The 27,356-nt window shown below is 32.3% G+C and overlaps 1 protein-coding gene across 1 annotated transcript in view; it reads left to right on the top strand.

Annotated features, from left to right (window-relative positions):
• Nucleotides 1-3,581: 3,581 nt before the first annotated feature.
• LOC106710979 (DNA N6-methyl adenine demethylase) overlaps nt 3,582-27,356 on the top strand; it is a 37,172-nt gene continuing 13,397 nt past the window's right edge. The window contains exons 1-2 of the mRNA XM_014503180.2: nt 3,582-3,804; nt 12,039-12,056. The gene's annotated coding sequence lies outside the window, so the exon portion shown is untranslated. The remainder of the gene's footprint in view (nt 3,805-12,038; nt 12,057-27,356) is intronic.

Genomic DNA, 27,356 nt, shown 5'->3' with positions numbered 1-27,356 from the left:
AAATGGTCCTTTGTATTAAATATGTAATTATATATCTATTAATTTATACTAAATCCCATCTATTTAATGCATATTTCCGAAGTAGAGAGAACTTGTTCTGGCTGTGTTTGCTCAGAAAACTGAGACGCCGCTTCGCATAAATTGCACGGCTCCCACATAATTAAAAACCAACATTTACGTTCAATTCAATCTTCATAGCTGTCTTTATTAGAACACTTCTGTTTTCTTTGTATGTTTTATGTTGAAATGATCATTCGCTGATTTTAATCACTGCTATTTAAAAGTTCAACTAATAAGTACAACATTAAAAACGTGCTCATTTATAAAACCAAAGTTTTGGTGTAATTTTATTAAGATTTTAACAGCCTTGTTTTTTATATTTTTATTATTTATGTCTATTATGTATTAATTTAGAAATTATTTATGTCTTCATTCCAATACTTTTGCAATTGTTGTAACCATTTTGAGTCGACCTCATATTTTGTAGTATAATTTCAACATTCAACCAACATCTGAAGTAATTTGTATAATTTTATCATTAAAAATAATAACATACGATTTAACGTACATAGAACTCGAAGAATATCGATTATGGTATAAATTATTACCAGGTAAATACAGGTAATTGAAGTACATACATTGTAAAGTGGACAATAGTGATTACACAGCACAATTTGCGTAATGGTCGTATGCGATCGCGATAACCATAGGGCAGTTGTTTCAGATCCTAGCTATTAGTGCTCAGATGACGGAGAAATATTTGCTTTTTTTAAGCCGACAATATTTTATATTCAGCCAGTTAATGCGTTTACCATACAATAAAGACTTTTTAGTGGACAGTATAGTTGAAATATCACGTAGTAAAATTATAATGGCAAAAAACGACTAGTTCAGGTTCGAAACTTATTTGACTATGCAAATGAAATGTTTGTTTATTGTTGAAATGTGTTTCGTTACCGATCCTAACAGCTGGACACATATAATAAAAGTATATTTAGTCAAAGTGTCATGCATTGAGAAATTTGTCAAAAACGTACAAATTGAACCTAGAATTAAATAATAATACTAGATTGTTTTAAGGGAAATATATACAAATATAGAACAAAGTGTTGTTAACTTGTTTTATTAAAAATTGAAAAGAAAAAGCAATCAATAAGGTATCGTAGCAGAATGATACGTCTATTGAGAATTGTGTTGCTTAACACTTTCAAAGAACAAACATTATTTCCGAACGATAAAGTAGCGAACTTATAACTTTAACAAATCTATTTGAAGCAAAAGAAAACTAGCAAAGCAATAAAAGCGAAATAATAGTTATGGAAATAGTCTTTCATTTTCCACGAAAGAAAACTCCGCGGAACTACCGACAATATGAATGAAACTATAATATTAGAAAAGTTTCGTCGCTGGAAATGAGAAAACGCCGGTACGTACTCGTTCCTCTAATACACGTAGTTATAAACTTGTTCAATATAATATCGAGTGGTGTATAGCCGTCCTGCTCGCACCCGCACACCGACTGCCCGTAATTGCATATTCAACTTAGTTATGGTACCCTGGTACATATACTAAATATCTAAAATATTTTTAACTATCTATTATAATAATTATAAAAACTTTAATCAGACTTAAAATATGTTTTTAGATAAATTGCTACAATAACTACTCTGTTACTTGCCATTTAAATTCCTTTAAATATACACGTAACATCATAATGTACAGGGGTTTTCAACAAGAACTTTGTTTTCTAAAACAAAATAAAACAAAGAGTTTAGATGAAGATGATTCAAATTTTTATTGTATAACGAATAGAAAAGTTTGGCAATTATGAATGAAAAATGATATCTGGCAAATGTCCACCACGACCACGCTGACAGATGTCGATTCTTTCATCAAAGTTTTTAATCACTTTTCTTGACAAAATGGCGGGTCTTTTTCGTTAATCACGTCACGGATTTTGACAATAAAAATGCTGACAGAAATACATTGCTTATAACATTCTAGACATATATTGGACATATGGGGGAAATACTAAAAAAGCACTAAGTATATACCCGGTAGACGAGGTTTCGACATTGTGAATACAAAAGTTTTATGTAGGGAAATTTTTGTGAAGACATAATACGCATTGATAATATGTTGAAATTTATAAATAGACAATTTAGTGATGATTTACAATAGACAATTCTTATATAGCGAAACTTGAGTTGCAAGGATTAGTGATGTACCTATCTGTATTACTGCGGCGTACCTAAAGCATAACATTTGGTACGTACCAAAAGCGATTGTTATGATAATACGGGCTGCAATAGACGTAGGAGCGATGAAATATTGGCCTCTTTTGCATAAGCACCGCGCCGTAGCGAAACGCTCTACGCCGTGCTACGAGCGGAAGTTGTAACCACTTAATTGCTTATTAAGGAAAACTTTAACGATGTTACTCGATTTAAACTTATTTGTAAATAATAAACATGTTAACTTGCTTGATGTGGGATTATCGGTCTCGGTTTCGTTTATGTTTGTAGAGAGTTAAGTGTTGGTTAATTATGTGGCAATTTATCTTAATTTAGTTTATCAAGCGGTCGTCACTTTGTGGTGTAGCTATGTTTGAAACCATATCGTTTGCCAATCTTATTGGTATCTTAGTAGAGACATCTTAATATAGTTTTTCACGATTTTAACAGCGTAGGTGTTGGTTGAAAAAATGTTAAATAATTAAATGAGCCTAAATGATGTTATACAATTTATATCTAATTTATATCTAGATGACTATCTAAATACCGAAATTTATCTTACTGATCTTATATTTAAATCAATCAAATCAGTATCCTTTAGATACAAAATAAATTATTCATTGTATCGGCTTCTTAAGAGCAAAATTAAGAACACCTTTTTACTGACAAGAGCCATATATTTATTCCCGAGTATTCCTAATTTACGTTTATGTTCACTTCGCTCCGCTGATATGATAATGCATATACGAACTTATCGCTATTCTTTGTATAGGTTCGCTTTAGCTTCGGTTGTGGGACAGAGAAGCACATTAACCGAGATAATTTCTTATAGGTGGGAGTGAGATGGTAACAGATCTCCCGTTGCGGTGCATACAATGCGATATTACTTTCTTGTCTGTATTGAAAATGTAGAGTCGAATTTGTTATGATTCAATTTCTTCAATATGGTTCTCATATGTATGTTAACTTATCTGAGGTTAAGTGACTTTAAGCCTTTTCTGATAAGAATCTTATGCGTATCAAATCATCCCATGCAATGGACTTCTTAATGGTGCAATAATAAAATTTTACAATAGCTCGTTTTCCAAGAACTTTATTTCAAATTGTTAGCTTGCATATATTGAAAAGAAAATGAGACATGTTACTTTCCGATATTCAAAGTCGATGTAAATTTCTTAATCTTTTTTGAAGTGAAGGTGTAAAAAGCCATTAAAAGGCGAAGCTCCAGTGTATCTTAAATTTGTAATTTGTTTATCAAATGTCTGTTGTACGTGTATGTAGAGGTGCGGGCGGCGGTGTGGAGCGCGGGACGGGGCGACGCTCGCCGCGCTCGCTGCGTCCGTCACACGGCCACCAGTCACGTGCGACGCCGCCGTCTCTCTGCGCGCTTTACGTAATACATCGATTCGTTGCAATCGATTACCGATCGCTGATCGCACATCACTAGAGCGATTTCCCGCGCGAATTCAAATTTCGAAAGTCGCGTGTGCTTGTGTTATTTATTTTTATTTTATTTTTTGTTGTTGTGACACAGACCTTGGATTTTCGGCTTCCGCGTTCTACCGCCGAGGTAATTATCTACGAATTTATTATTCACGGTTTTTGGAGTTGCATTTGGTATTGTTTGTTGCGCAAGAAATGATGTAGTTGCATTAAATCTCGTAGACATTGATGGAAAGGTCAATACTCCCAGCGGCACGCGAGTAAGACGGAACGAATGAATGCGGCGCGGTGATTGCCAGCCAATCTTTGACTTGATTTGTAATATACAATACAAAAGTTTCTTTAATTAACTGTATGTTTTTTAGCAATACTTTATTTTTTAATAGAAAGTTTGTTAATTAAAATAAATATACAATTATATTTGTCCGATGATTTAAATTCTGTCGCTTGATATTTTTTGTACATAAATTAACATAAACGTTCTATTTTGTAATCATAAAATGCTAATTTTATTCAAATTAGTTTATTGTAGCGTCGTGAGACGATATAATAATATAATATTAATTAATATATCCTTTTGTTAATTTTTGTTTTAATTTGAAACGAATTTAAATACATAATAATAATACAAACAAAAACTAGTATCGATTTACAATTGACAGATAATATACATAATTATAGTAATTAATCATTCATTAAAAATACAGATTAAAAAGATTATTAACTTTTTTAAATCAAAGAGCTTAATCGAGGTAATCCCGTTTCTTACGAACGTTATTAGTAAAAAACCTCGAAAGTTTAAAGTTACTAAATATTGTTTTTGATAACCTTTTACTATATATAGAACTGTATAATCAAAATTCGGTATAGAAGTCTGTGCTAAGGACTTAAATAAAAGATCACAGTGGGTGCTTTTCGAACTCTGGACCTATTATATTTTTAATATGTTAAGTACATGTTATTTAAGTTAAGAGATTTGATTATAAAATTTAAATTAATATTAGTAAAGACTAGCTAGAATAGCTAAAAGTGTTCGAAATGGGAACCTTATTTTTACCTAAATGTACTAATTTACTCTACTATACTATAGTATAGACTCTACTAATTTTAACTTATGCTGACAAAATGGGTGATTTATTGTACGTGTTACCCTATTATTTTACTAACATTTATACAACAACAACATAACTCAGAGGGGTAGGCAGAGACCACGGACATTTATACATCTTATACAAAAGGCCTTATACTTATATGATGAAAAAAGTTTGAATTTCAAACCGGATGCTATATATTTATACTTGTCGTTCGTTACTTCATTTTGACGGGTAACAAATCGTGGTAGTAAATATTGAAAGTTTTTCTAAAAAGTTGTAGTTAACTTAATAGAATTTAAGTGAAATAAAAATATTTTTTACTAAAACAAGAATAATAACAAGATTATTACCCAAACCCGAGCGATAAGATAAACCCAAAAATTGTTTTGCTTTCATTAGACCACGATTTTATGAGTAGTGACGGACGGTTTGTCCCGAAAAAAATCTAAGTAACTAGGGTAACCATAATTGTTCAAAATAGATTTTTTTATACCATTATGTATAATTTATTAAAATATACTGACTATAGTTATATTAAAAGTTATCCATTATAAACTTAATTTAGTTCAGTTTAATTAATTTAGTTTAGATAATGTAACTTTTCTAAAAAAATTCTTTTTACTGTTTATTTCTACGTTGTCTCAAATTCTACCTAACATTTTTGACTTACACGTCTTTTAATTTGTCACCGTTTTTATTGCTTTGACGAAAAGCACATTGTAACATCTCCTAGTATCTAAGATGTCACCATCGAATGGTCACCCTGGTGGGGTGTGATTCAGTTTTTCTTATCTGTTCTTATCGTGATGTAAAGTTTACATAACATAGTATATTGAGATTGTCGCGACCACAGATAACACTTATCTTTGTCCTGCTTTTGGACGTTTTTACTTTTAGTCTGCATTGCACATTAATGTCGTTTTTGGGTGTGACAAATTGATTCTATTATAAACTAAATATATTCTTTGATTATTATTCTCTTTAAGTATAGTAAACCATTCACTAGTTATTTTTATTAAAATTTAATCATAATTAAATATCTGTTAAGTTACAACTTTGCTAGAGGACAACTTGAAAATGTTAATATCTGGCACATAATAATAATTTTCTTCTTTCAAAAAATAATTCAACAATAGAGTCTGAAAAGAGTGCACTTTCCCGCTTTTGCCTTTACATTCACGTTTCGCGCCAAAAAATATATAGTAGTGGGCATGGCAGGGGCGGCCATGTTGTCGGACTGTGACGACATTCCTACCTACATAATGTGCGTGGCGTGTCGAATAAAAATTTAGGTCACTCTCGCCTCGGCCCCGATCCATTGAGAGCGGCGATCGAGTGCGTTGCCGTTTGATACATTTGTAAATAAATACACGTGTTCGTCACGCTTTCCTCTGAACGAAAAAAAATTCAGAACACTATGAGAATTTTTAAGGAATAACCTCAAACTTTGACAGAACTAACACGTGGTTTAGACACCTATTTATCGAACTGATCTTTTTGTTACCGATGTTAACACGTGGTTCTATTTAGACGCCATTTTGTTCTCCGTTATTTAAATTAAGAAAAAGATAATTACGGTGTCACAGATTCACAATTTAATCTCATAAGAGTACTACTTCACCCAAAAATTATTTGCTTTGATGTTATTATGTACTGATTACAACATTAATATTTAAACATTAGTTAATTGACACTAAATGTTAAGTAAATAGTAGATTGTTAATGAAAGTGTTTAATTTAAACATTGTATTACGGTTTACAAATGTACAATTTGTGACGGCGGCATTCATTAATGTAGTTAACATTGTAAATAATCGATAATTGATTCTATGAATTGTGAAGAAGGAATAACAAAGCAATCACTTCTTCTAAATATGTAGTTACAACACTACTGTCGCGGCCTCGAGGTTTCGTCGCGCCTCTTTTGTTTTCTCTTGGTCTTTTAAATTTTTGAATTCTTCTTTTTGACATATTTTCATTTTGATGTTTTGTTTTACATCTTGTACTTTTTAATATACAATTTAGGTTGTCCTTATTTTTTATGTAAAATTTATTGTGAAAAATTTACAGTTTCCGCATCATATAACTACCTCACTCAGAGTCTTATTTAAGGGACCCTCTTAGTGTATGATTTAGTAATCTGAAAATCTGCTAAAGCAACCATATATACTACCTAAGATCTATGTAATAATTATAATAGATGTGCTGATGAGCACAATTTTGCCATTATTTACAATGTTATCATCAGATCATATATTATTTTTACTTTCTATTTAAAACGCAACAATTGCGAAAAAACGTATTAAATGTGTGCATTTTGCATCGAGACGTTTTTAATCAATACCTGTTAATGAAAGCCCGTCTATCCCGGCGGCCGGCGGCCGGCGGCAACGGAAAAAAGTGAAAATCAATGAACGTATGCCGACCGGCCAATTGAAAGTTACACCAGGACTCACAAAATTATACCCCTAACTGTATTGCATTCTCACCTATTTAATTAAACTGATAGGGGAATAAATAACAAAGCCGGATACTGAGCCTATTTAATTAATTTTGAATATTGTTTTTTTAGTAACTTGAATTTAGGATACTGATTTTCCCTTATTATTTTTATGTTTCTGAAATGTAAATATTTTACTAATTAAACGTTATTAAAAAGTTAATCATAATTTTATTTATATAAATACATATAGAGATTACTATTTTTATTATTTTAACTGTTTAAAATACTAAAATAATTAAATACTTAAAAAAGCTCACATTGCAACCAAAAGTTAAGCTATAATTAATCAATTTAAAAGAGAATTTATATTTCAAAATCTGTCTGTATATTTTTAAATTACACGACTTCATATGAGTAAAAAAAGATATATTTAGTGGTGTGCGACGCAGACATAAAGCAGCCGCCCGCCATTATGACTGCGGAGCTTTTACGTCGCGGCGTAAATTTTAATTCTGTCAGTTTTCACTGTGCCCGTAATTGACTTTACGAGTCATATCAAATGCAATTAACAATTCTGCCTGCTCCTTTTTTCCAACTACTCACGAAGGGATTATAAAAATGCTGTATATATTTGAAGAAGTGTAAAAAATTTTCTAAAAGTACTAGGGAAACTGACATCCATGTACTCATAAGTTAAAAAGTTCTTTTTCTCTATTTAAGCTATTTACATGTTAGTGTCGAAAAGCAAAATACCCTGCCATAAAACTGTTTTTCTACATAACTCTCCATGATGTCCAGGAACGTAATGGTATTTATTTTATGAGATAAATAACATTTAATAGCCAATTCGATACCAGGTCCGTCTCTATAAAAGGTAATGCCTGACCATACTTAATTTCATTTAAAAATTCCTTAACACCAATTTCTAAATTAAGCCTTAAATATATTGTGTCTTGTAATAGGGTTTTAACAAGATGTCAATGAACTCACTTGTTCCAAATCAAACGCTTGACCCAAAGTTTGTTTACAAACAAGTCAGAACACCGAAGTGGCAGCCTATTCATGGGCAGCTCACATTTCCCGAGCCCCCGGGACCGAGCGCAAGATTCCGCACTCCAGTTAGCCTTGAACTTGGGCTGCTTCATTAGGGTAACCAAATAATTCTTATTTCACCAGACTACGTAAAATTGTTTAATTTAATGATAATTACTAATTGAAGGATCCTTTCCCTTCTGATTTTACCGATTAAAAAATGAAAACATCTATTAGTGAAAGAAAACAGTTAATTTCTTTATAGTCACACTAAATGTGTGCGGTTGTCGATGTTTAGAAAAGACAATTTCTTCAATCTTACTTCAGGCAGTTTTCCTTATAAATATATTTATTATTAATTTACCGTTTCAGTTATGAACTTATTTACTTTTTATTGTATCTTTAAGAAAAGAATATTTTTATCACGTTATCTCTGTCTTCAAATATCTATAAACATTGAAATTAAAAAGCTGTCTAGGACAGCACTAAGGAATCTTGTGAATATTGTTACCCTATAGCCGGCAGCAGGCCGCTTACTCGGGGTTGCGGCGGCAAATCGCACTCGACAGGGGATCACTTTGTCACCAGACCTTACTCAAGCCAGCCGAAGTTGAATTGATGCTTTATTTTTCACTGACGTCACAGTCGTGGTCGGGTGTTAATTACATATGATAGTTCCAACATGGAAGCTATTCTGAGTTTCTATTCTATCTTTACTCACCTTGAAGATTATTAAACTTATAGTATCGCAAAGGCTTTAGAAAGAACGTTGGTCACCAACCAAAAACAATTCTGTTGAAAAAATTCGAATTTGTAATTCATGAAATGCGAAATAAACAACCTACATTCGTGCTACAGCATGACCGTAACACTGTTAACACGGATAAAGAAATAGAAATGCGTGAACTTGCCCTTTCGGAAGCGCACGTGCTTTCAAAGAAGCCGCAGCCCGGGCCAAAGCCGGGTGAAACATATCCGGCCGCAGGGAGCCGCAGACGCGCGCCAGACAATCTACGATATATACTCAATGGATGTGGCACTTAATTTATAAATGTAGTTTTATAATAATTTTATTTATAAATTTACTAAACGTGCGTTAAGTTCATCACAATCACGTATCAACTACAATAATAAAGCGCCAAATCTAACATATACTTGTATAGATTACAAATAAATAATTCACTTAAAAATCTATATATATAAAAGAAAGTCGTGTTAGTTACACTATTTATAACTCAAGAACGGCTGAATCGATTTGACTGAAAATTGGTGGTCAGGTAGCTTAGAACCAGGAAACGGACATAGGAAAATTTTTACCCCGTTTTCTATTTTTTATTCCGCGCGGACGGAGTCGCGGGTAAAAGCTAGTCAAGTAATAAAGTACAACAAGCAACTCTTGACATACTAAAATATTCTCATCACTAAATAGAACGTCAATACTTAACCGACATCTTACACGAGTTTCATGTTTTTTTTTATAACATAAGTTTATTCAAAGATGTGGTACATCTAAAAAAGATATGTCATCGTTTTGATTTGCGATCAGAGTAAACGATGATAAACAGCGTTGATAGTGGTGGCACGTCGCCCGCCCGGCTGCCGGCAGCCGGCTCATAGCGACACGTGTTTTGTCGATATCCCGACAGCGCGCGTCGTCTCGCCTGTCATACGCCCTCGGCTACATGTCGGCTTGTTATATCCCTTGGCTTGAACGATTTTATTATTAAATGTTGGTAACACCTGTTAGCCTATTTAATGTGTTACATTGGTACAAGATAATCGGATGTAACTTTCCTAGAAGATCGTTTTGCAGCAAATGTCCTTAATGTAACTTCATCATCATCATCATCATCTGGGGCGCTACAGCCGCGGGTGGGCCTGGGCCTGGTCAAGTAAATTCTGTACTTAATGTAACTTAATCTTTGGAAATGACGTTGAGTATTTATAGGTTAATGAAGATCCCTTCGACGAAGAACCAAGTTCCTTTGATGAAGAACCAAGCCACCAGTCATGTAAATTATTTATTTATAAAAATATTAACCTAGCATTAGAATGCCTGTGACTTTGCTTCATATTTGATACTGTAAGTAACTGACCTACCCTACACGTAACAGGCGATTACAATAAGGCCGGATAAGATTTCTTAACTTGTCCGCAAAATCCGGGTCACTTAACCCGGACGGGAGCGATGACCCTTGACCCTTGAAGCTTTAGATAACTAGCCTTGATAACTTTAGCAACTTCAAAGCTAAGATTTAATGAAGAAATCTTATTTATACCTATACCATAGAGTCTATGACGATGTCTATGTCATAGACAAATCAGTTCTTTCCTCATTTGTGACACTCGACCTATGACACGGTCACACCCCTACTTACTCAGATATATCGGGTCCCTCATCTGATTTCCGACGAGTTACTATCCGTCGACTTAATTGTAGAAGCTTGTCGGAGCTTTATCCACTAAATTATTGTTTGATGGTGTGTTCTATAAAAGATTTTAAACATTTTGTTATTTTGAATGACATATACGATGACTCTACTATAATTAATTCCTATATTCTATATACATACTTGACTTACAAAAAAAGCAGATACACTGATAGGTTTCTAAAATATTCCAACTGAATTTTTATACATATTTCTTTATCAAATGTGACACAAAAAACAACATAAAATGTTACGCGTTATCGAAGTTATCATTGCTTCTTTCAAAATTTATGAATTAACTTGAGTTTATTTACAAAATACAATACAAAGTTAAACTTATTTGATGCAAAAAGTTAATTATGTAACTTAAAAAGCTTCTTTAATAAAACACCGGCAAGTATCGTCTTTTACCAACCTTGTTGTAAAGTAGCATGAATAAATGAGTTCCCAAATAATGTTTGAACTCAAGTGATAAAATGACGGGCAACTGATGAACTCAGGAGAACTTTTAAATGACCTGCATTCAATTACGGCCGCCTTCTTACATGTTATGTCGAATTTTAGAAAGTTTAGTTTGACAATAGACTTTCTTTCTGTGATGACATTCGTTTATTTTTAAATTTGTTTAGATAATATGGCGTATATTCAATACTTGTTTAATAAACGTCCTGACTTCCCTTTAAAAATGTTGTATTAAATTGTTTTTGATAATGTAATTTAACTTAATAATTTTAAAAAAAAAAACAAGGCTGGATTAAATTCGACTACACTCTGACGTAAAAGACGAAGCATTTAACTGTGTCATTGATCTATTTGTTATTCTTTTGAACTTTAGATATTTTCACTTTGCATATTATGCTTTGTTCGTAAAAGTTTCTAAATGTCAATCGAAACCGGGTTACAGAGTGGGCTGTGTAATTTTAACTTTATGCTTATATTAATAAGATTTCTATTACAATGTATGTGTACCAAGGCAACAATTGCCATGATTTCTAATACACTAATTGTTTAAATTGCTTTAGCAATGTTTTAATTTTTTTTATCCAATGCGAATTTTTAAAATGGTAATAGCAAAATATTAACTATATTTAATACTTTTAGTGATTTATTAAGCTGTTTAGGGTATTTAATAAAGATTTTGACTGCTGTTTAATGATAAAAATAGTTTCTGAAGTTCAAAAGATTTATGTGTTTTACATCTCTGATCAAATGATCTATGTGACCTCTGCAGTTTTCCATCGTTAATGTTAAAACTTGACCTAAATGTATTAACATTGAGATGTAACAATGGCTTTGTCTGTGTGAATGTTCCATTGTAAGCGTTATTGTACAAAACCACTAATATGTTTCTAATTGTTTACAGGTCTTGCAAGACATCAAGGTAAATATTGTCATGCATCCTTGTCTAACATAGCATCTTTTTTATTTTATTTGCACTTTAACTAATATATGTAAACGGCTAAACACTCGTGTATTTGTCTAGTAAGTGTTTATCCCAAAATTTAAACAATTTGCACTTTTTTTTGCACCATTTGTTAAATTCATTGTTCTTCTAATAACCTATATACAGAACTACACTACACGGCCTTTCAAAAAACGAATATTTGTCATATTATTAAATTTAGTACTGCATTTATTTAAAGATGAAATTGGTCGCGCTTCGCACTGGGGAATTAAAAAATATAAAATGTAAAATGGCCGCATGCATCAGCTACTTTTCCATCAAAGTTCCAACAAAATCGGTCCAGTTGTTTCAGAGAATACCCGGATCAAACGCGACTTAGTGGACAGACAAACAAAAATTAAAAAAAAAAATTCGTTTTCAAAACCGCTAATTTATCATTTATACGAAATATGATTCTTTTTTCTATATTACACACAGACTCTCCATTTGTATTAATATGTTTACATTTTGGTTTCTCCTCGCTGTAGCAATATAGTACTGCATAGTACTACAAAATTTTGTGGCACTTTTTTGACCTTTCACTTTTGCCCATCGGGTCAAATAACTTTGTAGCACTATATTATAAATGTTGTATGTATTTTACATAATTTCTTTCTTATCACTGTATCTACAACTTATTGGTAGTTACAGTACAAATCGTAATCTTGATCATGACGAGCAAGATTAGAGTTATTTCGTATACAAGAAATAACAAATGAAAGCGCTCAACAAATCTTGGCTTTCACTTCAATTGCCATTGAATTACAGTAATTGAATAAGAGTTTATTTTTTAAAACATCTTCAAGTCTTAATAAATATATAATTGTTGAGTACAAAGTTTTTAACTTAATAACAATTATTGAAGATGCAGAGACAAATTAGGTTTTGTTTTAAATATTTGACGAGTAACATTTAAGTGCTTGTATCTAAGATTTGGGGCCTTTTGAGTCGTATTTTATAACATTCTTTTATTGAAGGTTATATAATATTGGAACCAAAATAAAGTTCCTATTTCATAATTATTTAAAAATTCAAATGTTTAACGAAAATTAGGCTGAATTTCAAGCGAAGTAACTATATGGAACTGGGTCAAAATTAGCTAACAAGATTTCAACCCTAGCTAACTAACGAACTAACAAGGGAAGTCGTACGAGTGCTTGAAAAAAAAATTAACTAACCGTTTGTTGATTTCTGTTTAGTTCAGCGCATGTTTAACGTTCCTTAAAGCTTTTTATCTTGGTTTTGATTTATCATATTATTAGTTGTTTATTTTGTAGATCGACATCAATCGACATTAAAGGGTAAGTGGTCAAAACATCGAATAATAAATGGGCAAGTCGTCAAGAGATTTTTGGAGAAAATTCCTGCATCACTTTTACAATAGGATTCAAATCTATATCTATATATATAAAAGAAAGTTGTGTTAGTTACACCATTTATAACTCAAGAACGGCTGAATCGCTTTAACTGAAAATTGGTGGGCAGGTAGCTTAGAACCAGGAAAAGGACATAGGATAATTTTTACCCCGTTTTCTATTTTTTTTTATTCCGCGCGGACGGAGTCGCGGGTAAAAGCTAGTATTATATAAAAGAAAGTCGTGTTAGTTACACTATTTATAACTCAAGAACGGCTGAATCGATTTGACTGAAAATTGGTGGGCAGGTAGCTTAGAACCGGGAAACGGACATAGGATAATTTTTACCCCGTTTTCTATTTTTTATTCCGCGCGGACGGAGTCGCGGGTAAAAGCTAGTTTAATATATTTATTAATATCGAAGTAGCTGATTATATCAGAAATAAATCAAATTCTTTCTGTTGGACATGAAATTCTATATATAATTTAATTTTGTGGTATAAAACAATAATCATCAAGGTTTCAATAATGTGATTACTTTCTAGCCTTTTGTTTTTGAAATGTTATCATAAAAATGTGATCCTTAAATAATTTTAATTTGAATTTCGAATATAGAAATATAATTGAACTTTCTTTTGACCTCTTTGACCTTATCGTCCTTTTTTTAATATTTCAATGTACTTGTCTATTTTACAATGTATAAGACACATCACATCCGCGAAGGTTCGATACGAGGGAGCAGCGCCGTGGGGGAAAGGGGGGGCGATGGAGGCTATAGGGTGGGGGGGCGGTCGATGGGTCGTCGACCCCGACTGTATTTCGATGCCACCCCACTCCGCCTTTCCGTTTATTTATTAAAATTTCGCCGGCACTCGCCAACATAAACAGTCATAATGACAAATTTATTAAAACAATGACGGAATTTAATTAATTATCGAGGAAATTTTGACGAGCAGCGGCTGATTAGGAGTGGGCTGGCGCGACTAGCACTTTGTACATGGGTACAGGGAGTTTTATATGTGCTAGCGCTTATATTTCCACTAGTGCTGTTGGTATCACTTACTTAGATCAATTTAGTGGATGCTTGATTAGTCCTGTACTACTATATATCGTCTACCCTGATCTCACTCTGTGTAGAGTCGGCAAAAAAGATTTCCGTCTTACAAACTGACTATTCGTCACTTCATTCGTCCCTTCTTAATCTTTAATTAAATAATAAAGTCCAATGACGTCATTTATACCTATAGGATAAATTTAATAGCATACGTCGAACATACAAGTTACGGACTAGATCGATTTAAAATATATCGCAGTTTTCGATTCGACCGTACGTCCTCGTGCTCATTGGACCGTAGCAGATTTTACTTGATTAATTAAAATTCTTAGGAGTTTAAGGAATTTTAACGAACCTCTCTCTTTTGTAATGTTTTCGTCAATTCATATGTTATCTTATAAAGATCATGATTAACTATATTGTTAGTGTTAAGTTGTTAATTTATCTAATGTATATTTTTATACTCAAATCTGTTAATGGTACAACATGTGATATAGGTACGAAAAATACACAGTTTGTGTACTCAAAGAATCTGATTAGAAATCAAACGTTGGCAACATCTCAAATAAAGAAACTATTTTAGGAATAAACAAGTATCTTGACGTGCATTTCTATAGACTGTTTTTTGTTAAACTCAATCAGATCATGTACTATATTTTATATCAAATACTACACTAAATTTCATCTAAAATTTACATCTAATTTATCGATATTGTATATTATTGTATCTATGAATATATATTTTTTTTTAAATTTGGAAAATAAAATCAATTGAAATAACTGACGAATGTATGTAGTTTAATAAGGATTGCGAAAAGGAAAAAGTTCGATAGCCTTTGGAAGTAATTTCTTGAACTTTAAAAAAACATGCATATATAATAATGAAAGCTACAAACCGAACCAAAATGTGATAAAAAAAACTTTGTAAAACGGACTACGTCTGTACCCAACCGATTCATAACTGTACATAATAATCACTATTCCATAATTCAACTACGTAAAGTCCACTTTTGTTGTGTTTTTGACACCATTTCTTTCTCTATCCAACGCATAGAGTTGTCCCGCTTACATTAAAGGGTTGCCAAGACGTCTATTTCAGGCACACAATTGACAAAAACATATATCATAAAAATAACATTACAGCTGGAATCGATCTATGTTCGTTTTTAAACTAAGAAATCGATGACAAATATATAAAGCCTAAATTTTTCAGGTATATCGTCCTAATAGATTTTTAATGTGACTTACCTCATTCACTATATCTGAAAGTAGAAATAAATTTGAGACGTATAATAAGCATGTTTAATTTGTATTCTAATAGACTTTTAGCATTTAATTACAAATGCCGCCATAAAATCTCATAAATCGACTAGCAATTGACCTCTTCTCACAATATTTTCGGTTAATCTTGCAACCCTGCCACAACAATCGACATCTATTTACAAAACATTTACTGCGACGTTGCCGTGCCGTGCGCGGGCGCAGCTCGTCACACTCTCCCTCCTTATCTTCACGTCCCTCTCTAAACAAGGCGCTCACCAGTTACCCCACCATATTAAGATACGCATGACAATGCTAGATGTACTGAGTATAGCCGTGTTATTGTTTTTGGTCACATGTTTAATAACCTTTTGAAAGAAGTAGATGCTGAAATTAGATTTGTAGAACAAATACTGTTCTGCTGATAACGTGATACGTCGCGATAGAGTCGAACGTTTTCGGAATTGACTACCCATACAGGTTAATACAATATTGACCGTAAGTATGGTAAAACAGGGCAGAGATTAGAAACTATCTTGAAGTCATTACGCAGAAATAAATGCATTCATACTGCATTTATAAAGAGAAACTTACATAAGAAGAAGAACATACTTATGTGTTAAAAAGTCCCCGTTTTGAGTTTTGTCCTACTCTTACCTGTTATTATTTGCAGAAAAACTATGAACCATAACGAAAACCAATAAGCTTTTTTGCTGGTCATATATTTGCGATTTTCTCTAAACAAAATAATTTTCCATTCTTCGAATAGAAATAATAATTTATAGTTAAAACAGCGAATGAAACCTCATTCGGCAAAGCTCTCTAGCTTATGTTTACGAAAGCTTAAAAGCTTTATGCATACTTTACATACTAATAAAAAAAGCTCTTTTTTGTTACATTGTAAATACATGTCCACACTATGTTTTATCTTACTTCTTACTAATATTATAAATGCGTATATTTGGATGGATGGATGGATGTTTGTTTGAAGGTATCTCCAGAACGGCTCAGCTTATCTCGATGAAATTTGGCACAGATGTAGATGGTTGTCTGGAAGAACACTTAGGCTACTTCTTATGTTTTTTTTTTAATTCCACGCGGACAGAGTCGCGGGCGACAGCTAGTAGTATAATAAAATTGATAATTTGGAGGAATTATTAGTGTATTAATGTATCAATTATTTATCAACGCAAACCTTATTTCAAATGACGCACAATGTTTGGATATCATTGGAGGATGTTTTAGAAATATTGAAGCAAATTATTAGTAGTTGCCACTGTAACCAAATGTTATTTAATAAACATCGCTACTATTGTTACCGGACGATAACATAACAATAGAATGTACTAGATAATTAACAATTTTAAATAACCTAATGGATACAATATGTATTTAAAGGATATTTTTGTACAACCATATATAAATATGATCAAAATATTGCAACGTGTTTTACTTAAATTAAAGAGCTTCTTTATTTTTATAGCTGTTTGTATTTCAGACTTATTTCTATATTTAATCTAATAAATACATTTTACTTAATATTATAAATGCGAATGTTTGGATACATGGATGGATGTTTGTTTGAAGGTATCTCCAGAACGGTTCACCGGATCTCGATGAAATTTGACATAGATTTAGAACATAGTAAGGAAGAACAGATAGGCTACTTATTATGTTTTTTGTTAATTCCACGCGGACGGAGTCGCGGGCGACAGCTAGTATAAGTAATAAATCTAATATTTTATCTAAATGAATACATAAGTAATATGCACATCATGCAATATTCAGTTATTTTTTAAATATTATAATTTGTGTATACTTATTATGTTTCAAATTGTGCAAGTACTAACATCAATACTTCCCCTTTAAATCGATACGTCCCGACGCAAAGTTGGCGAAACTTAAGCGGTAACAGCGCCCCCAGATGCAACTATAATACGAGTATAATACTGTTTACATAATGCCCACATACTTTAACAACTTTTTCATTAAAAAATAACAATTAGAAAAAAATTAAAAATATTACTTAGCGATTATCAAACTTTTGATGACAGATACTCGGTTCAAAAATATAACTTCGCTATACCCTGAATTTCAACTGACGTAATGTAAAGAACATTATTATTGTTCCTAATTATTATAATTATATTACGACAGTGGAATCCCAACATTACAAATATTAAAACAACTTCCTTTAAGCAAGAGTAATAAACGATTTTCTTGACCGCTTACCGTAGGTTTCTCAGACCAAAATCCGGAGATTTTTTTTAAAACATATCTAATATATAAAATTATCGTGTCACAATGTTCGTTCCCGTACTCCTCCGAAACGGCTTGACCGATTCTCATGAAATTTGGTGAGCATATTGAGTAGGTCTGACAATCGGCCAACATCTATTTTTCATACCCCTATTAAGTTTTTTTTAATTGCGCGCGGACTGAGTCGCGGGCGATAGCCTGTTATTATATACGTTTTGCACAAATATTTTGGTCTCAGAAAGCCACAGTTAGTGACTTGTCATTGTCACATCTGTGCAACATATCATTGCATGATCATAAAGGTTACGATGACATTCACACGCCCAGCTAAAATAAATGCAATAAAATTTTATTAGCGCTTTGGAAATTCCATTTGATGTATTCAAAATTGTACTCATTGATATTATTATACGTAGAAGAATAGAGCAAAATGTGTCAGGTGTAGCAAAATGGAGGTCCGTTGTCACTGACTACTGGATTACAGGCGTGAGTTATGTGGTTATAAAATTTTAAAATACTTAATACGTATTTGTTAATGAATTATACATAAAAAGGCTTGTTATCTCATTATAGTCAAGTAGAGCCTTACTATAACGTCTTTAAAGTTTGTTTCACGACACTCATCAAACTTTGCTAAATTTAGTGAAAAAAAAACATAGAACAAATATACATTACCACGAAAGTCAATCTTGCAAATATTTTCATATGTTGGCGATACTTTTAAAACCTTTTTTTTGTAATATTTGGTAGTTAAAACTTTCTCAAATTGATACAGGCCAATAACATATAATTATGTTTTAATCATAGAAGTTAAAAGAACTTGATTCGATTATTTCAAATGGATTCTATATTTAAAAGTCTTTATTAAAGAACTGGCAGTCCGGATGCAATCAATTCCTGTTCACAATAGATTTAAACTAGGAAGGTTGAGAGGTTCAATCAACAACAATACACCAACCTTGCCTGTTGTTTAACTTTCCGATGCGATAACACAGTTTAAACAGTTAACGTATAAAAACGATTTTGATGGCCACGTATTATTCAAACAGTTCCTACATCAAACAATGTCAAAGATTATTTTGTTGAATACCTAATATATTTTAATTAACCATGTAATACAAGAATAAATTCTTACACTAACACTAATTTGCACTTCTCACTTGCAATTTACAACTTGCAAAGCTCTTAACATAATTAAAGTTATATTCAATCAGAAAACCAGCTTTCTTCCGCTACATTATTTGCTTGATATTACAAAAAAAAATTGTTGCCTAGGTGATATTCCAAACTAAAACATACATCTAGATCTGGTGATATCTTACAACCATACAAATTATTTATAACTTAGTTGTGTTAATCTAATTTGATGTTAAATATTGGTTCCACTAATCTAGATTACCCTGATTATCATATTAGGTTGATACGGACAGCTAACTTTTGTTTCCCAATGCTATATGTGAGTCATGGACAATATGAATTGTGAACGAGTTAAAATATATTGCGCAGAATGAGGTGACGCGTTTATTTATGACTCACTAGCTGTCGCCCACGACTCTGTCCGCGCGGATTAAAAAAAAGAACGTAATAACTAGTCTATGTGTTGTTCTATATCTGTGCCAAATTTCATCAAGGTCCATTGAGCCTTTCTGGAGATACCTTCAAACAAACATCCATACATCCATCTAAACATTTGAATTTATAACATTAGTATGATATACTAACATTTCCACAATTCAGTGTTTTGAAATAACTGTGAAAAATAACTTTTTTAACAAGTTCTTTATTGACTGGATAAAATTATTCTATTGTTTTTTGTTATATTTACAAACATAACGTATATTTCATATGCTAATACCATTTGTAACATAACCTAGGGCTTTAAACAATAATTTGAATTATAATGAAATATTAAACTGCTAATTAAAATGGAACCTAAACAGTGGTTTACTCATCCGTTACAAATAAAAAATAAAATACGCCTCATTCGCCTTTTTTTCAATTCATAATACAAAACATTTCAAATTTTTTATATCGTACTTTCCTCAAGGCGTAATTTTATTATATGCATACGAACTAACAACTAATCAATAAGATAGGTCGATGTTAAGCAAGCGTATATGCAAGGACTTAGTATACGAGTACAATGCACGGTAAGGAAAAGTAAGGGCCCAACGCATGCGGGCCATAACGACTAATGAAAAAGGTTCTCGCATGCGAGCGCTGTGTATGATCAGGAAATCTCTCGCATCGCTCATGCGGGCTCTATCGACTAATGAAACTGCGTCTTTATCACGTTTTAATTTCTAAGTATATTGTAATTTCATTTTCCCTCGCAATTGTACACAAGGCCACGTTCAAATCGTTTTCCTGTTACGTATTATGCTATTGTTATAACGATGTATTGTTTATTTTTAATCTGATATTAGACAGATTTAATTTAGACTGACTTATAAAATAATTCACTCGGCAGTTCACTGGTACTTCTCCAGGTTAACAACATACAGAAAACATGTTTTTTTTTTTCGATAAGATATTGCATCTTATATTGCAGCAAATATGATGGCTAGTTTAGTTTAGTTTGATGTAAAATTGTTTTTTTTTTTTTTGCTTAACACGTTAACTGCGAGGCCATTTTGGCGGAACTTTCAGCCAGTGCGTTTGAGGCCTGTTCGTGGCAAAGTTGAACTTTTTTCCAGTGCTATTGAGGCCTCTCCTGCCTCACAAAATTATGTTTTCGAAAAACATTTTTAAAAAATCCAAATTAAACGATATTTGCTTGAAACTTTACTCTTATGAACTTAAATATGTGCATAATATGAATCTAGCTTCGCCTGGAGTTAGGACGTTTCGTTAATGAATAAAGTAAAATTAAAAATTTGTCATCGGTTCTGCCTCAAATCGCACTGAAAGGAAGGTCAATTAATGCCTCGACTAGTGATGGGATTAAAAGAGAGTTGTAGTTACGATAAATGTTTATTAAGTATTAATCACAGAAAATGTTTTTCATTAAAACATGGTAAACAAAAAGATTTGTCACACTGGACACAAAAAGTCACAAATTTTTTAGTTTTCTTAGCAGCTTGCGTGCCATTCAATGTCAATCTTAATTTTTCGTAGCAACCTACGCAGCGCTTTCTTTGACCACCTCTTTGGAACAAATGATCAGCACATCTGCCGATAGGAAATCTTGGAATAAAATATATATTTTAGATCATCAGCAAAAACATTCAACGTTCTCTGTACATAAACGATGATCAGCACACAATGGTAAAAATTTCCACTATGGACTAAACTTCGAATGGAACTGTGACTTGCTTAAAATAACAGTGAAGAATAATCCACAACTGAGCACACATTTTAAGGCAACACCCATGTGCAAAACAAAATAATGATGATAATTGAGTATTGTTAGTGGTGAATGTGCGTGCGTGCGAATATTATATTAAGTATAAGACGTACTAATCGTGCTATTTAAGTAGAATTAGTTAATAGTAGCTTGGCTTTTAGTGTTGTGTTTCTGGCTCGTAAATACATTCTGTGTCCGATTTATGCACTTTTGGTTCATCATAGACACAGGCCACCCCCTTAAAATTCAAAGTTGCAGTAATTTAGGTTTTGTATGGTATAAGTAAAATTTTTACCGAGGTCAACATAGTTTCTCATAACTCCAATAAACATTTTCAAATAAGTCAGATGAAGTACCATTATTGGTTTAAAACGTTAAGGATTTTAAAATAAAGTTCTACGCTTAATCTTTAATAAATCCTGCCAAAACGTCCTCGAAACTCGAAACGTTATCGAAACTTTCCACAACACTAAGCTAGGATGCGCGGCGCCCGCGCCGCCCGCGCTTCCTGCAGTGCGGCCATGAGGCCTACAAATTTTGAGATAGATTTGACCTCAATCCGCACTAGGCGTAATTAATTTCTTTTCAGTGCGTTTGGGGCCTGTGGGACCTCATTTTTATCTAATTACGCCATTGGGCTAGATATCGCAAGAGAAACATTTCTATATATTTGTTTCTGTCGTACTCATAGAAATACTGATCTAGGAGCCTCCCGCACAGAGCGAAACAACCCGATTTTGACTGCCGCACCAGCGAGAAGTCACGCTTTGGGCCTATCCTGCCTCAATCCGCAGTTAACGTGTTAAATTTACCCAAAGCTTGCACACTTTCATACATCGAAAAAAAGTTGAAAATTTCTGCAGCCGCCGTTTTATTCTATAGAGAGGCTTTGAGCGTAACACATGTTATTTTAACATGAGAAACGTTTTATTTACAATTGTTCAGTGTAAACTAGAAGTTGAAGCGGGAAAAGTTTAGGACCATGAAGGTTTTATGTAAAACTGATAATAGTTAAGATGGTACATATAAAATATGTTTGGATCTTTTTTTAAATGATAAGGCCGTTAGATCAAATATATCAAGGTCAAATATAGAAACAAGCATGAAAACTTCAGTAAAGTTCGAGAGAAAATCCGCATAGTAACAATTACATTAAACAGTCTATGTCTTGTACCAGAAAGTACTCCCGCCTAGTGCAGGAATAAATACACGGGCCAACGTGGCTCAACACGTGTTTTACTCCATGCCTCTATACTGTAGTATTCTTGCAACGCACACCACTATAACATATTTGTTACAAACACATGTGTGCGTAAACTCGTTTAGTAAACGCGACCGAACGAAAGTTTTCATGTTCGGAAAGCGAACGAACGTGTCAAGAAGAGTCATTGCATCTCTAACTGGAGTTTGGGGGATATTTTCTTAATTTGCGTTTTAGGTATTACACTATAGTTATGCAGTGATGTTATTTTGTATTCTGATTTAGGAACTAATGGTAGGTGAATCTAAGACATTCTTTAAATGCGAGTTACTATCACACTAAAGAATACCAGCACATGGTAACGCATGTAATTCTCATATTCTGAAGAGAATAAGGTCAAAAACTATGAAAGAAAATAGTAGCAATAGACACAATTTAATAGAAAAAATTCAATTTAAACAACCTGTTCAAATTGAAATAACCTGTTTTATAACTTAACATTTTTTAGAAGCTAAAAAATATCCTTAGTTAAGCTACGGTTATAAAATAATAACAGTAATCATAACATAGAAAAAGCCAGCAAACTTTACAATACAAAACAAAAGTAACGATTCTCTACGAACATTTGTTCGCACAAACTAAAAGTTCCTTGGCCAAACGAAATGAGTTGTGTAACGCGTTGTATACGCGTTGCCACAGATAGAGTTGAGTTGGCTTCTCACTCCGCACACTTACGAGTACTACCGTTCGTATAATTTTACAAGTTCATTCATAAACTGAGTATTACGATGTTGTTTGTTGTAACATAAAAAATAATAAAAAACAGTTGAAAATACCCAAAAATCAATTATATACTTTTAGTAAAAAGATCAATTTTTGTTTTCCGTATGGACATTCCTAGCCTCGATCTAATTTTGATACCTGGCGAGCCAAATAAAATATAAATAGTAACCGATTTCTGTAATTTCTTACAATATTAACGTTTAAAATTTTCGCACACAACTAAAGTACAATTTGTTTATACGGCATTGGACTGTGTTTACATAACAGAAAGAAAAATCAAAATTTTTAAACTAAATAAACAGTAGCTTACTGAAACCATAAATTTTCCCGCGAAATCAACGTTTCCCGCCCATTTCAAATCGGCCGCGCGGTAACACGAATAATATTTTTGTAACGGTGCCCGTTTATTGCCGCGTTCACAATTTCGCCAAAAATATTGCTAATCTAGACAATGTATTTACATGTACTTCCAGATTTATTGTTATATTACGTAAACCAACGTTACTTCTGTTAAGCAAATGTTCGAGATTCGTTCATTTGCTTTAGTAACAAAAACAACGCATTATTACGTTTGTTAAAATTTTACTTATATAGTAACTAAATCAAAAACAAATTAGTTTCGACCAGATGCTATTATATGAATTTTTGTAGGTAAATGTGTTAGAGATTATTCAATATCGTAATATGGCAACATAATTGCGCAAGTATTGATCAATAACGTGCCATTCATTATTTTTACCCAAACAAAAATTACCTGATAAAGACACCTGGATACTTGAGCAGCTTCTTTATCTGTCTACAAAAATAATAACATATTACAAAATTAAGTCATTGTACATGTACACACTTATCACTTCATTCCTGCTTCGTCACGCTTACTAGTTCCCTATTCTTTGACGCTGACGCCCGAAATTCCCCGTCATGTAACGTGAAGAATATCCTTGAAGTTAAATTTATCGTGTTCCATTTAACGGGGCCGCACCATGGTGGGCAATTAATTATTTTAAACAAGCAACCCGTCGCATGACGCCCGATAACCCTCCGTGAATCATTTCAACTTTAAACAATTGAATGTACCATTGGCCAGTGTGGAAGTGGACTGGATTTGCCAATCCAATCCACTTCAGTCAACATAAAGTTCTTTATTAAGAAACGCATCCGAATAAAAAATACGTCTATCTAATATCTTAAACAGGATTTTAAAAGGTTTATTGTAAGAATCATATTTTTAACAGTTATATAAATAATTATGTAAAGATTCAAAAGAAATTGATTCCCTAATAAAGTTACCTGGACTTTCTATGGTTTTAATTTATATTAAAGCTTCTAAAACCAGCCATATTAAATTATAGACATAACTGTACACTTAAGTAGTCTATGTTATAGTGAATTCAGTGTGAATCCTGTTTTTGTATCTAATTCACAAGAACATAAGCTATATCCTACTAATTTATAAATGCGAATGATGGATGGATGGATGTTTGAAGATATCTACGGGACGGCTCAACGGATCTTGATGAAATTTGGCACAGATATATAATAGAACTTAGTCTAGAAGAACACATAGGCTAGTAATTAGGTTTTTTTAATTCCGCGCGGACGGAGTCGTGGGTGACAGCTAGTATGACATAAAGCTAATATGGTATTTTTAAAACTGTGGTGGATTTGTTAGCATTCTTTCGACGCGGTAACAGGAAATTATTTAAATATTATCAAATCAATCCGTGTATTAGAATTCTTTGCTATAATAATATTACACTTGCCTCCGTGTGAAGGAGATTTAACAAAATGTAGTCGAATATTTTTCTTCTGTATTTTTGTTTTTAATCTATGATTTTTAACAGAACCATTTGAGTTGGCATATGTTTATTGCTTATTCTTTATTTACATTACATTTTTATTTCAATTTTTTATTGGCCAAATACAATTTTATTACATGAAAATCATTGTTTTTATTTTAAAACCATGAAATTAATAGTACAGTGTCAAGATGTATGTATAAAGCAGTCTGCATTGTATCTAAAATATATAAATTGTAAAAACTAATTTACCTTTAAAACTAGTGGCTCATTATTTATGTGGCAACATTTTTCAACATCATTATTAAATTTGTTTATACGCTGTTTTATTTTAAAGTACGTGAGTTCCTCAGAAGCAATAAATACCTGTCGTGTGAGACCGATATTTTGATATAAAACATTGTTTTAATGTTGATGTTTTATAAAAAAAATTGGTTTAGTTCAAATGCTTCTCTATTAAAATACACTATACGTTTATTAACTTAAAACATACATCTTACAATTTTACCGAAGAAAGTATTGATGGATTGTGTGACAGAGGATTATGCGTAACGAGTGAATACGGCTTATAGAGATGTATTGAAGTGTACGTACATACTGTGCCTACTCTACGTAAGGAAAAGGTTAAAATGATAATGAAGTAGCTTAGTATTTTAAAGAAGAATAAATAAGATTTATTTTCCCCTTATCTATACAATCTTTTGACATTACATACCAGATAATCTGTATTAACACGTGCAAAAATAATATTACTCGCAAAGCCACAGCTTTTATAGCGCATTATAATGTAAACTTCGACAAACAATACGCGCTAACAGCGTAAATCAAATTGAAATACGACGGTCACATATCATATGCGAAAGCAAACAACGCGACTTGCAGATTTTGCATCAAATTAATTCGTAAGTCACACAAAATTAACGATTTATACGTTTTGATTTTGAGCCAGAAAGATCAAAGATACGACGACCTTGCGCCGAGTGTGGTGCCATTATAAACAATACCTAATTATATATTCTGATAGAGATCCATATCTATTGCTATACGAAAGGAAACATAAAGGTTACTTTAGAATGGTTGCGGAGTTTTGAAAGGTCGAAATGGATGAATTTTTTTTACATAAAAATAAATCATTATTTTAATCACTTGCTTGAAATTATTTAATGAAATACAACACTATTTTTATACTTTACATTTTTAATAAATCAAATTTTAACATAAATAACAAAAATCCTAAAACTTAAAAGATAACGATCGTTGTTAATATTTTCCGACCTTCTAAGATTTAAAATAACTCACAAAAACGTAAAACTACCGGTTTGTAGATGTTAAATATGCATACGTAATAAGGTAGTAACGTAACTACCCCCGTGACTGACGCGAATTTATGTCAACCTTGAGGTTTGTGTATATGTAAAGTTTATACTTGAAATACCAATATACTTTACGTTAAAACATCCATCCAAAATAAACTACTTGTGACGTCACACGAGTTAACCCTGATAGATTCGATTGTCTTTTTTCAAATGCTATAAACCTGCAAATTATATGCACCTTACTATTGCACGAATTAACGTAATATTGTGTACTCAATGCTCTATTTATTTTCCTCTGTTTAGTAGCCTATCACTTGCCAAAATAATTAAAAACCGTCTGAAAAAATAATTAAATCGTAGACTGAATAATTTTGAATAATCTCTCTATAACCAAATTTGAATCTCTTTATTTCTTATAATATAACAATCCTTTGTAATATTTAATAAGCACATTCATCATACATTCTATACAAATTATCTTTAGACAATAAAAATTAAATGTAGGAGCGGTTGTACGAAGTTGGACAAAGGCGTGTGTACACAACAAGCCAAGTTAGAGCAGCACAATGGGCCTTTTGTTTACGATTAATGGACGACCTTTGTATAGGCCTGAATTTTGACTTATTGTTTTAAATGAACGCGTGGGAGTGTGTACCCGCCTTGAGATGTTCTATACTTCCAATTAAAATATTGCAATAAGAAAACGCTGAAACTAGTTCAGTTTTGTAATTTCATTTATAATTTTCTCTTGAAATTGTTGTTTATAAATGGAACCTAACAGAAATTGTATAGGGCGTTTGCTCTGAGTCTTTGACTACATTATAAATTCTTATTAGTAATTTTTTAGCTTATTCAAGGAACAAA

Source organism: Papilio machaon, chromosome 6 (genome assembly GCF_912999745.1).
Source record: "Papilio machaon chromosome 6, ilPapMach1.1, whole genome shotgun sequence".
Lineage (NCBI taxonomy): Eukaryota > Metazoa > Arthropoda > Insecta > Lepidoptera > Papilionidae > Papilio > Papilio machaon.
Note: the sequence above shows the minus strand (reverse complement) of the source record. Positions and strands in the feature narration are given on the sequence as shown.